Genomic DNA, 14079 nt, shown 5'->3' with positions numbered 1-14079 from the left:
CTCACACGACAGCTTGCCACCACCTTCTCCAGGACAATTGGGAATGGATAATAAATGTTGGCCTTGCCTGCATATCCCAAGAATGAATTAAAAAATAAGCCTGGAAATCACACTGAAAAATGGGCAAGCAGATGTGGCGTGTATGTATGTGAACTTGTGCTTACTGGCTCAGAGGAAATTGGAATTCGGATCTCATTGTACTGAGACAGGTAAGCAGCTGGTGCTACCTGTACTAGACACTGGGGGAAGCAGGAAATCAGGCTTTACTGATGACACTAAGATACATCCAGAATCTCTTAAAGGGGTGATTCACTTTGCCTGCAGACAACAGGGAATCATTTGTTACGGAAGAAATGAAAGAAAGAAAGACTTTATATTTATATAGCGTTTATATTTTGCATTTAGATAGCACCTTTCATGGTCTTAGGGTACCCAAAAGTGCTTTACTGCCAATGAAGTACTTTTAACATGTAGTCACTATTGCAATTTAGGAAAGACAGCAGTCAGTTTATGCACAGTAACCTGATAATGACCTGATAATCTGCTTTTGTGATGTTGGTTGAGGGATAAATATTGGCCAGGACACAAGGGATAACTCCCCCTTGAAAGATCCTTTGCATCCACCAGAGAGAGCAGACAGGGCTTCGGTTTTACATTTCATCCAAAAACTGGCACATCTGATAGTGCCCTGAACCCATTACATAGGATATGTGACACAGAAACAGGCCATTTGTCCCAACAGTCCATATTGGTGTTTGTGCTCCACTCAAGTCTGCTCTCAATTCTCATCTAAATCTATTGTTCTAACCATATTCCCTTCTCCTTCATATGCTTGTCTAGCTCCCTCTTAAATATATCTATACCATTCACTTCAACAACTCCCTGCCGTACAAAGCTCCACATTCTCACCACTCTTTAGGGATAGAAGTTTTTTCTAAATTCCCTATTGCATTTCTTGGTGACTATCCTACATCAATGACCATTAGTTATGCCCTCCCCCACAGGAGGAAACATTCTCCCTGTGTCCGCTCTATCAAAACTTTTTATAGGGCAGATTTTCCCCCCGTCGGGGGAATTATGCAGGAGCGGGTGCGAGTGGGCGGGTTCCCGATTGGGGGCGCGCCGCCATTTTACATTTTACAGGCCAATTAAGGCCCACCCAGCATGAAGACCGCCCGGAAGCGCTGTGCGCTCCCTGTGCGGGCGGGGGTGGAGGGATTCCCTGAGCCGGGAGTGCACTCTTTCGCACATGCGCGCGAAAGAGTGCACAGATCTCCCTGAGGCAAAGTGCCGCCTCAGGGGGATCAGTGTTACTTTTAAAAAGATAATAAAGGATGAGAAAAATGTTATTGACATGTCCCCTCATGTGACACCGTCACACGAACTGGGACATGTCAATTACTTTTATTAAAAATGTAATACAAATTTTAAATCCCTCATGAAACTCCATCCCGCCCGTGGATGAGGTTTCATGTTTTTTCTGAAGGCCGCCTGAGCTCTTCGCCTGCCCGCCAACCTTAAGGTTGGACGGGCAGGTCCATTAATCATTTCAATTACTTTTTTAATGGCTTTAATAGGCTGTTGATAGGTTGGCGGGTGCTCAGCTTACTCTGCTGCACGCCCGCCGAACTGAAGATCTGAATGACATGCGGTGACGGGACGCATGCCTGATGTCACCCCGCGTCATTTTACACTCGCCAACTGGAAAATGCTGTCCATAATTTTAAAGGCCTTTTTTACATCACCCCTCAGCCTTCTCTTTTTCAAGAGAAAAGATAACCAGCCTGTCAATCATTTCTTGATACGCCCTTCTGACTCAAAGGCAAGGGTGCTACCAACTGAGTCACACATTGATTGCAAACCTCCAGATAAGAGACCCAGGTTCTCTGATGTAGCACTGGCAATCCTTGTGCAACTGGTGGGCATCAGTGTCTCTGCAATTGTTACTTCAACAGAGTCACCTCACCTCCAAACTTTAACCCCTTCATGATCCAAACTTCATGTCCTCACAATTTTGCCTGCTGTCATCTTTCCTGCAATTTCTACTCCACTGGTCCACCTATGATCTATTCCCCCAGCCCCCTCCCCCGCCCCCCCCACCCCACCACCCCACCACAATCTTTTCCCTTTTGCAATCTCTCCCTCCTTCACTCCCTCCTGGCTCTCCAGTCCCTGGTTGTAACCTTGCGCCACCAGGCCTTTCCGCCCAACATCCTAGGCCAGCCTCTCGCAATCTGGCTGGCTGCTAGGTGGGAAATGGAGAAAAATAAATCAAATGAAATCTTGCCGTTAGATTCAGCAAAACCTTCATGTTTCTCTCATTTCTAGGTTTCCCAACCATTAAGAGTCAACTCTTCTCCCTTCCAACCTCCCTGTAAATATTGTAGTCATTGGAGCAAAGGAACATAGGACTTAGGAGCAGGAGTAGGCCATTTGGCCCTTCGAGCCTATTCCTCATTCAATAAGATCATGGCTGATCTGGCTGTGGTCCCAACTCCTCTTTGCCCTCTATCCCCCATAACCCTTGACTCCCTGTTTATCAAAAATCTATTGAATTCTACCTGGAATAAATTCAATGACCCAGCCTCCACTGCTTTCTGGGGAAGAGAATTCCACATACTAACTACCCTCTGAGAGAAAACAATTTCTCCTCATCTCCATCTTAAACGGTAAACCTTGTATTCTTAAACTGTGTCCCCTAGTTCTAGTCTCTCCCGCAAGTGGAAATACCCTTCAGGTTTCTATCCTATCAAGACCCCTCAGGATCTTATATGTTTCAATAAGATCATCTCTCAGTCTTCTAAACTCCAATGGGTATAGGCCCAAATGAGTCATTGCTTCTCAACAAAGATCAGGTATGAGAAGTGTTCCCTGAAGACCTGCTGTGGGTATAGTATTCCGCGCAGTATACTCCTCCTCTCTCATGTCCCAGTTGTTGTTGCTCTCATCTTTTTGGAGGCTCCCCTTGTCCTTCAGCCTCATTGGTAGACCCACCAGATGATCCATGATTGCAAGGATACTGGTTGAAGACAGACAAAACCAACACAGCTCCAGCAAAACCTCCTTTGCAGAAATTAGAAATCAGTTGTGGAAGTCAGAAAATAGGCCAAAAGAAAACAAGAATTGACCAACGATTAATCTTTACGTAGCAGATGACCTCTTCAAATAGCACTGCTGACTGGACCTTACTGCTGGTTAGGGCCACAAGCTGCTGAGTGAATTTAGCACATGGCGAGCCAGGCACTGAGGTAGGCCAATTTCACAGATGAGTTCTACAGCAAGTCTAGGACAATTTAAATATTTTAATGAGCATTCTAAATGATTCACGCACACGCTATGGACACCTCTGGAGGAGGCCGATCCAACAAGGCGTACTTCCAGCACAGAATGAGCAAGTACGCCCCCTCCTGTCAAATGGGCTTAGGTGCCCATTTAATGCCTATATAATGGACATGGCGCCAACAAATTCCATAGGCTTAGTTTTTCAAACCTTGTGACGTTTTCTATTTTTCTCTCTTCCTCTTTTCAACCCTAGCTCTCGAACATTGATTGAGAACAGAAATATAAAGCAGAAAAATCAACATTGGGAAAGATTTAGGGTTTAATCTTGAGTTTATTCAGACTTTGGAATGTGCCACCATGGGCAAAAGCAGCTTGACAATAACCCAGAATATCCTCGCAAGCTTCTAACATCCCGTTGTCTGTGATACTTTATTTGACCCTTTGCTTCTTAAGCAAAAGACATTTGTTTCATTCTAGTGTTAAAATGCTTGAAAAGTGATTTACTTGAGAAGTAGATAGGATTTTCTATCAATGGATGTTCCACTTACAGGGGGTAATATTCTGAAGGTTAAACCATTTCACCACCTCTTTGTTAAATCTGCACAAAAGAATCATTCTAATTAGCTAGTCTTTCACAATACTGATAATACTGTTCTGTGACTAATGGTGAAAGGAATCTTTTGAGGAGCTTTATCAAATTTCCAGAACAATATACAAGATAGCTGACATCTCGCAACATTTCTCATAAACATTACTATAATTATAGCATTTTTGAGCCCACGAGGTTTTGTAGTTTGAATCAAACTCTTTATCTTATTTTTTTCCCATCATAAGTTATCTCTCCAATTCATTCTTAAGCATTTGGAACTACCTTACAATAGTTTGTGTTGACATAAATGCATTGTTGCACTGTATAGCAATTAAAGTGCACTCTTTAAAGGGAATGTTCTTATGCTTTTATTTCCTGTCAGCTATGGCAAGTTTGTTGGAATTGCCAGCAGTTCTGGAGGTACATTGTAATGATAATAAACAGAGGCAGCTGCCATAGCACCAGGCTTGGGACATATTTTCCTCCATGAGTCCATGCCATGAGTCATGACAATGTCATAATAAGGGCCTATTTTCATTCACTTCCAGCAAGTGAGCTCAAAGTGCGTTGTGCCTCCTTCACTTCTTTACATCATCACAGAGAAGCTGGAAGCCATATTTCCATAAAAGCAGAGCCTGTGCTGGTTCAAGCACTGCTCCCAGCTCTCACAGCGACTACAAATATAAGGTCCAAGCCAGCAATGCAAAATGGGCTCTTAGCAAAACAGGAGCCAATTTTTCTCCGTACCTGATCTCCTTTGTAATGAAGTTCACAGAATGATAGTTGAAGCTCCTTTGGGACACTTTTTCCTAGTCTTAGTGTTGCTTTTACCGGGGTTGAAATTAAAAATCTTGGCAATGTTTTCGAAGCCAACGGAAACTGACACGGTGAAATTTTGGCTTTGAATTCGCTGGAGCCTGTTTCTTGCTCCTGCCATAGAATAATATCACACCAATAATATAGAGCTATTTGTAGATCAGTTCTGAGGATTATTGACATTTATTAGCTGACTATAGTCCCTAGCTCCTAGCTGGGGGGGACCTTAGCTTTACCGGTCCTGGTTGTAGTATTCCTCTCCCATGCTGCCGCCATTGGTGACCTCACACATCCATCCTCCAGGCATTCCGCCATATCAAACAGAAACTAAACAAGTGACTATTTGTTACCCAACTGGGTGATTCTTGACTGTTTGTCAAACAAGCCTATTTATCCCATACTTTCATAAAACTAAAAAGTGTTTTAAAAAGTTAAAAATGCACATAATTTTTACTTAATGCCCCTATGATTTTCCTCTTTGGTTACTTGCAGCATTGAGGAGATTAATTCCTGGAGACTCTAGGACAATACTGGAGGGTCGACAACCATAGAAAAGCTACCGCTTGAAATAAACATTGGGCTGGATTTGACACCTACTCAATCCAATGCATGGCCTTCCCATTGCCCACCGACTAACCGACATGAATGAAATTTTAAGGGTCGGGGCGGGTGCAATGGTGGCATCAGGCCTATTGGAGCCTTAAGTGACCAATTAGTGGCCTTTTAAGACCTTCGTTCTGCCCCTACTGCTATTTTACCTGTGGCAGTTGGAGGCCAATACTATGCAGAAAGCCCGGCAGCAGGCTGGTGTTGGGCAAGGCGTGGGGTGGGGGGGTGGGAGTGGGGGGCCTTCCTTTGCTGTTCCCCAGTGCCGATAGGAGGCACCCCTCCCAGATCATACTTTCCCTTTTATCCTCCCCCACCTTGGCCTTTCAAACCCAACCTCACCTCACACCTACCTACTAGCTTAGCCCTTGGCGAAATTGCCTCCAGTTACCTTGTTGTCTGGCTACACAATCTCCTTTGGGAACTGCCCGTAGTCCCAACCACGGGCAACACTCTCACCTGGCGCTTCTGGGACCATTGGCTGGCAGCTCTCTTCGGAGGGTCTTCCTGTCCCTCGGGGCAAAAATCTCACCTCCATCCTATTAACGGCCAATTGACTGTTAAATGAGAGCAGAACAGCCATTCTTCTTGGGCTCCGGGAGGCTTGATAAGAACATAAATGCCGGAAAGGACTGGCTAGGCTGAGTGGCCTGTTTCTGGCCATATCCTATTTAACTCTGTGTAATCACTGTGATTGCACCCTAAGCAACCAAACCACACTGTGCCCACCAGCCCCCTCACAATCTCTAATCCAAGAAGCAGGAAACCTACCTATTCCTGGGTTGTAGCCTCTTATGCACCTTTCCTCATGCAACAGGGAGCCAAGCATATCAGTCAGGTTGGTTTTCAGCCAGCGACCTTGCTAATAAAACACATGGATGACTGGCTGCTCTGTGGTGCTATCAACGCCTCTGGGACTGGTGGCCATTACCATAGGCAGCCCCACCATGCCAAGGAGCCCAGGTAAGTCCGGCTCACTGGGGCCAGGTTGGTTGGCCCTGGTGAGGGGAATGAGGGGGATGAGGGGTTGAGTTCAAGGGGCCAGGGGAGAAGGTTAAAGAGCGGGAGTTGACCCTGTGGGAAGTGCCTCTGATGGCTTGATTGGAGCTTCCAACCAACTTGGCTTCCACCAGCCCACACACGTAAAGCTGCTGGGCTTCTTGACTGGCATGGGACTCCCTGCTCCACAGGTATAATACCGGTGTCGGTGGCATGAGGCCCTTAAGTGACCAATAATTGGCCACTTAAGGGTCTCACTAGGCTCAAGGGTGGGAAGGCTGCCTGGCCGTTGCCCTGGCCTCCCATTTAATTGCGTGCAGACAGGGTTGGGCAGGTAGGTGGTGGGCATGGCAACCCTTGAATATTAATTGCCCCCTCCAAACCCACCTTCAAACCCACTAGCCTCTAGTGACTGTTGTCCTGATTACTAAAAAAAATCTTGCACTCACAAAATGGATTGAAATACTGAACCTCAGACTCCTGGCTTCTTGCAAATATATTCGTACACATCTTTTCAATTCCTGTCTTCTTTTCTTCCACACCATTCCAAGTAATAAAGCTGAGTTAAAACCCTGATTCCTGGAGAGCATGCCAGCGATGTAAATCTCACTGCTGAAATCAGTAGTTGGAGATCACACAATAGAGAGGTTGAGATGTCAAAGTGTTGAGACAGTCTTTCCAAAACTTGCCCAAATTTGGGACCCTACAGAATTCAACACTGAAAAAAACCTGCAATAAATAGTACTTGAAAAGGATTTGAAACACTGGGCTGTTCCTGTAAGTATAGAGCTGTTGTTCTGATTGAAGTACTGAATGGTTTCCCACCTTCAAACATCTGCAGTTGTAGCTGCTTGGATTCCTTCCCTCTTGAAGCCTGCTCGGTCTGATTTCCTTGTGTTGTTCCAATGTCTTTTCATTTCCAGACCAAGCTAAAATTACAATGCTGTAAGATGAAGCCAAACAGCTAACTGAAACCTGATAACAGGTTTGAAATATTATTTTACAACAGCAGTGGAACCACACAGGTCCTGAATGAATGCTCTGTAGCATTTGGGTGTTGTGCATTTTAAGGATTCACGTGAGACTGGGGAAACAGTACTGCCCACTACAGAAAATCACATGGAAGTAACAAAGTGTAGGAGTGAAATAAAAACAGAAAATGCTGGAAGAACTCAGCAGGTCTGGCAGCACCTGTGGAGAGAGAGTTAACGTTTTGAGTCTGTATGACTCTTCTAAAGAGTGTAGGAGTGTAGGAATGAATCTAGTAGAAGGCAGCATGAAGATATCACCTAGAAAGGACTATATTTACTAATAAACAGTTATTATTCAACCATACAAGACTCTTCATGAGACAACATGCAACCTTAAAACACCCTCTTGTTCAGTTAATGCTCTGATCCCAAAAAAAGCTTCTGTTACCTGCTGGGCCTGGAGGTAGATGGGACTGACTCCACCTGTTGCTCTGGTCTCAACGAGTGCTAAATGTCAGTGGACCACCCCCTCTCAAACCTGCCCAGAGCCTAAAGGCAGCCACTCTTCAGCTCCCATGGCACCTTTCACTGGACAGATCCATGCCTTAACTCAGCTGTCTATTTGCAAAACAGGCCGTGTTGCCCAGACAACCCCAACTTCAGTTGCTCAGTGAGATGGACATCACAGCCACGGAAAATCCATGTGAGATGACATACCTGCAAGAGGTAGTCTCCAGTAATGTGGGTCTCTTACAATTCCACATAGCTGTATAACCTGAATTTTTCTTGTTACATAATAGCCAAGAAAACTAAATTAGAGAAAGGCATAAAAGGTTGTGCCAAAAAAGAACTGAGTCAAGATGTTTAAATTCTGTTCAATCCGTTTCAGAACATCAGAAAATCTTCAATAAAAAGGTAAATCTGTTCCTTCACCATCGTCTATAGTTCACCAGGATATCACTTCTGCTAAACGTCCCATTGATGATGGCACTGGTGATAATCTTCCAGTCTTCCTTAGACACAGGGGTGGTGCCAGAAGACTGGAGAATTGCAAGTGTCACACCCTTGTTCAAAAAGGGGTGCAAGGATAAAGCCAACAACTACAGACCCATCAGTTTGACTTCAGTGGTAGGGAAACTTCTGGAAACTATTGTACGGGACAAACTGAGACAAATGCAGGATAATTAAGGAAAGCCAGCGTGGATTCATGAAGGGAAAATCATGCTTAACTAACTTGCAAGAGTTTTTTGAGGAGCTAACAGAGAAGGTTGATAAAGACAATGCTTTTGATGTAGTGTATGTGGATTTTCCAAAGACATTTGATACAGTGTCATACAACAGACTTGTGAGTAAAATTTTAGCTCATGGAATAAAAGGGAAAGTAAGCACTTGGATAAGAAATTGGCTGAGTGACAGGAAACAGAGAGTAATGATAAATGGTTGTGTTTCAGATTGTAGGAAGGTTTGTAGTGGAGTTCCCCAGGGGTGAATGTTGGGACCCTTGCTAATTCTGTTATATATTAATGACCTAGATTGTGTTGTTCAGGGCATGATTTCAACATTTGCAGATTATATGAATATTGGAAACGTTGTCTACTGTAATGATTATAGTCTTGAACTTCAAAGGACATAGACATGTTGGGGAGTTGGGCAGTCAAGTGGCAGATGAAGTTCAATACAGAGAAGTGTGAGGTGATTCATTTTGGTTGGAAGAATATGGAGAGACAGTAGAAAATAAAGGAAGAAACTCAAAAGGAGGTGCAGGGACTGAGGGACCTCAGTGAATATGTTCATAAGTCATTGAAGATGGCAGGGCATGTTGAGAGAGCAGTAAATAAAGCATATGTACCTTAGGCTTCATTAATAGGGGCATTGTGTACACGAGTAAGGAGGTCATGTTGAACTTGTATAAGACACTAGTTAGGCCTCATCTGGAGTACTGCATCCAGTTCTGGGTGCCATACTTGAGGAAGGATGTGAAGGCATTGGAGAGATTACAGAGGAGATTCACAAGAATGATTCCAGGGATAAAGAACCTAGGAGGATAGATTGGAGAGATTGAGACTGTTTTCCTTGGAGAAAAGAAGGTTGAGAGGAGACTTGATAGAGGTATTCAAGATCCTGAGGTGTATGGACAGGGTAAATAATGAGAAACTGCTCCTACTCAAGAGAGCATCAAGAACTAAATGGCACAGATTCAAAATAATTGGCAAAAGGAGTAAAACTGAAGTGAGGAAAGTATTTTTCACCCAGAGGGTGTTTGGAGTCTGGAACAAATCTCCTGAGAGGGTGGGGAGGCAAGTTCAATCGAGATATTCAAAACAGAATTAGATGGCTACCTGAAGAAAGAATGTGCAAGATTATGGGGATGAGGCAGGGGAGTGGGACTAGGTAGAATGCTTTTTCAGAGAGCCAGTACAGGTTCGATGGACCAAATGGCCTCCTTCTACACTGTAAAGATTCTGTGATTCTGTCATCATCTCTTGGGTTTATTCTTCCATGCCAGGTTCACAATGAATGCACCAAATGAGTATAAAAAGTTTGTCCATGTGATCCTTCTCTTGAATGAGGCTTCATCAATTGTTCATCCTAGTCAATATATCAGCTGGTTCATTGGGAACATTTTCTCCTCTGAGTCAGACAATCATGGGTCTAAGACCCAGTCCAAGGGAGGTTACATCATCTGGGTGTCAGTTCAGTGCAGTACTGATGGAGTGCTGCATTGTCAGATATGATGTCTTAAGATGAGATATTAAACTGAGGGCCACTCTATTTATTGAAGTGGATATGAAGGATCATGTGGTACTACTAGATGAAGCACAGGAGAGTTCCCATATGTTATGACAGTGGATCGTAGCCCCGAATTACTTATGGATATATTGAACTGTTTAAATAAGACGTGTCTTTTTTTTAAAAAAAGACATACAAGCAAAAGTTGGCTGAGACTGTAAAGTAACCACTTGCTGGAAAATTCCTATGTGGCTTATACTTGATCAACTAATCCAGAGAACAGAATGTCGCAACTAAAAAGGTGTCAAGGTCTACTTCAGGCAAAGACACTTCAAAGGAAGAGATACAATGCAAAAACTGAACTGTAATCTCCTGTATTTGTGGAGATAATAGAAACCAATTACCATTTCAGCAGAAACTGTCTCCTGGTGAGTTATATCCCAGACTATGGACATGTTCTGAGTTGAAAGAAAGCAAATTCTGGGCAAAAAGCACGTTTGATTTTTTTCCCCTCCAGGAATACACAAGAAAAGGAGTTAAAAGCCAACTGCAGCCCTGGATTCTGTGTGCTAGTTTTAGTGTTCCAAGCCTGGTGTGTGAGAGTATGCTGTGAAGGTCACAACTGAAGAACATCAACAAGGCATCCCTCCGATTGCTGGAGACAAATCACAAGTCAGCAAAGCCACAATCAAGAAGGAAACAGGGCAACTCCTTTCTGTTAACCTGCAGAACCAAGAATCTCCAAACCAGCTGCCCAACTGCCAAAGTCAGCTCTACCAGAATCACCCAATTTAACGGCTGCAACGTTTCACCATCTACTCCTCAAGGACAAGCCAAAGACAGATTTGTAAATCTTTTTTAGCTTTTATTTTTGGACTCAACGTCTCATTTCTAATCTGTGTGTATGCATGTTGCATTTTTATTATTTTTCTCATGTTTTAGTAACTAATAAACTCAGTCTTTCTTTGGCTCAAGAAAGCCTGGTTAAATTGGCTCCTTTTAAAACATAAATACATTTGGACTGGGAAAAGGTATCCATGAGAGAAGGGATCCTTTTTAAATTAACCTTGTTGCGACCAACCAAGGGGGGCTGAATAAAGAAAGGGAGCCAATTCACCCCTCCTCACCTGGGGGCATAACAATTTGGGGTACCTCGTCCGGGATCATTATAAATTGGGGGAACCTCACCTGGGAAAAAGCTAATTTGTACGTATTTGGGATTTTAAGAGAAAATGTGCTAGTCCTGCCTTTTTCACTTGTTTATTGCTAGGAAAAAGGAAAAACAAACAGGAGACACAATGGAGACGGAAGTGAGGAGTTCCCCAGAGCCAGAAGTCATAACACTTGGTATCTTAGCAAGCACTTAGGTCTCAAGCAACACCAGCGAAACAGATTAGCTCTGTTTTGTGAAGTCTATTGTTTGTGAAGTCTTATTATACACAGTTCGGCTGTTATGTTTGCCCAGAACAACAGTTCCTTTGAAGTACTTTGGGACATTCTAAAAGGCAATATATAAATGTCAATTTGTTCCTTTTTTAAGGAGATAAGAAAATGAGAAATAGGAGTAGGAGTAGTCAGATGTAACACCATGATTCAAGAAAGGAGAGAGGGAGAAAATAGGGAACTAGGGGCCAGTTAGCCTGACATCAGTCATCAGCAAGTGTTGGAATCTATTATTAAAAAAGTCTTAATGATGCATTTATAAAATCATGGAATGAACAGACAATGTCAAATAATTTTACCAAGAGGAAAGCATGTTTGACAAATTTATCTGAGTTTTTTGATGTAACTAGCAGGATAGATAAAGGGGAACCAGTAGGTACAGTGTACTTAGATTTCCAAAAGGTATTCAGTAAGATGCCACACAAAAGATTAAGATGCAAAGTAAGGGCTCATAGATTTGTGGTAATATATTAGCTTGGGTTAAAACTCAAGATCGACCATGATCAAATTGAATGGTGGAGCACGTTCAACGGGCCATATGGTCTAGACCTGCTCCTGTTTCTTGCATTCTTGTGTTCTTGAGCCTGCTTCACTATTAAATATGATAATGGATGATCATTGGCCTTGGGCAGAATTTTCCATGCCTGTTGGCGTCGAGCATCATGGCGGGGTGAGCAGACAATATGGCAGGAGGGCCAAAAACCGTGAAACCAGTTTGCGATCGTCCACTCTGCCCGACAATGGCGGGCTGCCTTTCCTGCCGCCGGACGTCCGGAACTTCATTTTAATACATTTGCATATCATTATAAGCCCTGCTGACCGGAATCATTCCCCCCAGGCTGAATCATCCGGTCACGTCAGTGTGATTGCACGCTGACATGTTTCACAACTGAACATATGCGACATGCATCTGGCGAGCTGCACTTCACTTGGGACTTCGAGGTTTGTTTGCCTAACTTGCTTCGAGCAGCACTTGCTGCCATCAATGCCAGGCTTCGCAGGCAGCACCACATCACTTTTAGGGGTGCTGATGGGCAGGTCTCTACTTACCAGACCAGCCGTAAGTCGGGGTGGATGGTGAATCTTTTGTACAGCATTGGCACTGGCCACCTCTGCCACTGCCTTCCAAGCCAGAGTGGCGACACTGATGGGCCTCTGGCAGCCAGAGTGGAGGTGGAGAACATTGCAGCAGGCTCTAAAGGTGTTCAGAAGTTGTCCCAGGGATGCATCACTGAATCAGGGGGCTGCAGTCTTCTTGCCTTTAATGCCATGTCTTCCGTGCAGCAGTCCTGGGCTGGACGCACTGGGAGGCATGCACATGACTGCGCTTTAAACATGGCACCCAGCGTGAGGAAGCGGTGAGGTGATGGTGTGGCAGGGGTTGCCTGCCATCAAAGTAGTGTGATTCCTGGGAATGCATGATTAGTGAAGCAGGATTGGGACAATATGTCCCAAAAATGCACTTTTGCGGCTAGTGGGTAAAACGTCCTTTTTCCCACCCGCTACCGCACTTAGTGCAAATCTGGGATGATTCCGCCCCTTAACTCCACTTTCTCAGTTTTTTCATATAAGCCTTGATTCTCTGAGAGACCAGAAATCTGTCTATCTCAACCTTAAATATATTCATCAATGGAGCGAAGATTCATAACCCTTTGAGTGAAGAAACTTCCCCTCATCTCAGTCCTAAACGACCACCCCCTTATCCTGCGACTCTGCCTCCATGTTCTAGATTCCCCAGAAACAACCTCTCAGTATCTAAGCTGTCCAGCCCTTTCCGAATCTTGTGTGTTTCAATAGGTCACCTCTCTAAACTCCAGAGAATATGAACCCAATTTACTCAGCCTCTATTATAGGAAAACTCTCTCATCCCAGGGACAAGTCCAGTGAACCTTTGCTGTACGCCCTCCAATTTCAGTATAAGCTCCCTTAAATATGGAGACCAAAACTGTGCACGGTATTCCAGGTATGGTCTCAACAAAGCCCTGTAGAATTGTAGCAAGACGACTTTATTTTTCTATTCCATCGCCTTGCAATAAAGGCCAACATGCCATTTACATTCCCAATTGCTTGCTGTAGCTACTTCTGTGTTCCTTGTATGAGTACACTCAAGCCAGACTTCCTCATAGCTTTTGCATTTCCACCCAGCATTGTGTCATCAGCAAACTTAGATACCTGATTTTCCAAACTTTCCTGGATTTTAAAATGGCTAAATCATTAATATAGATTGTAACTAGCTGAGGTCCAAGCACTGGGTCTAGCGGCACTCCGTTAGTTACAGTCTGCCAACTTTAAAATACTCCATTTATCTCTACTCTTTTTTTCCTGCCCATTAACCAATTCTCTCTCCATTCTAATATGTTACCCCCAACCTTGTAACCTTTTGTGTGCCACCTTATTGAATAGCTTTTGGAAATCTAAGTATACAGTATCTATACCGTTCCGCTTCATCTACGCTACAAGTTACTTTTTTTGTTATTCGTTCAGGGACATCCCTGTCTAGACCAGCATTCATTGCCCATCCCTAATCGCCCTTGTTCAGAGGGCATTTAAGAGTCAACCACATTGCTGTGGGTCTGGAGTCACATGTAGGCCAGACCAGGCAATAACAGCGGATTTCCTTCCCTAAAGGGCATTAGTGAACCA

Source organism: Cetorhinus maximus, chromosome 3, assembly GCF_964194155.1.
Source record: "Cetorhinus maximus chromosome 3, sCetMax3.hap1.1, whole genome shotgun sequence".
Taxonomy (NCBI): Eukaryota; Metazoa; Chordata; class Chondrichthyes; order Lamniformes; family Cetorhinidae; genus Cetorhinus; species Cetorhinus maximus.
This window is presented reverse-complemented; position numbering follows the sequence as displayed.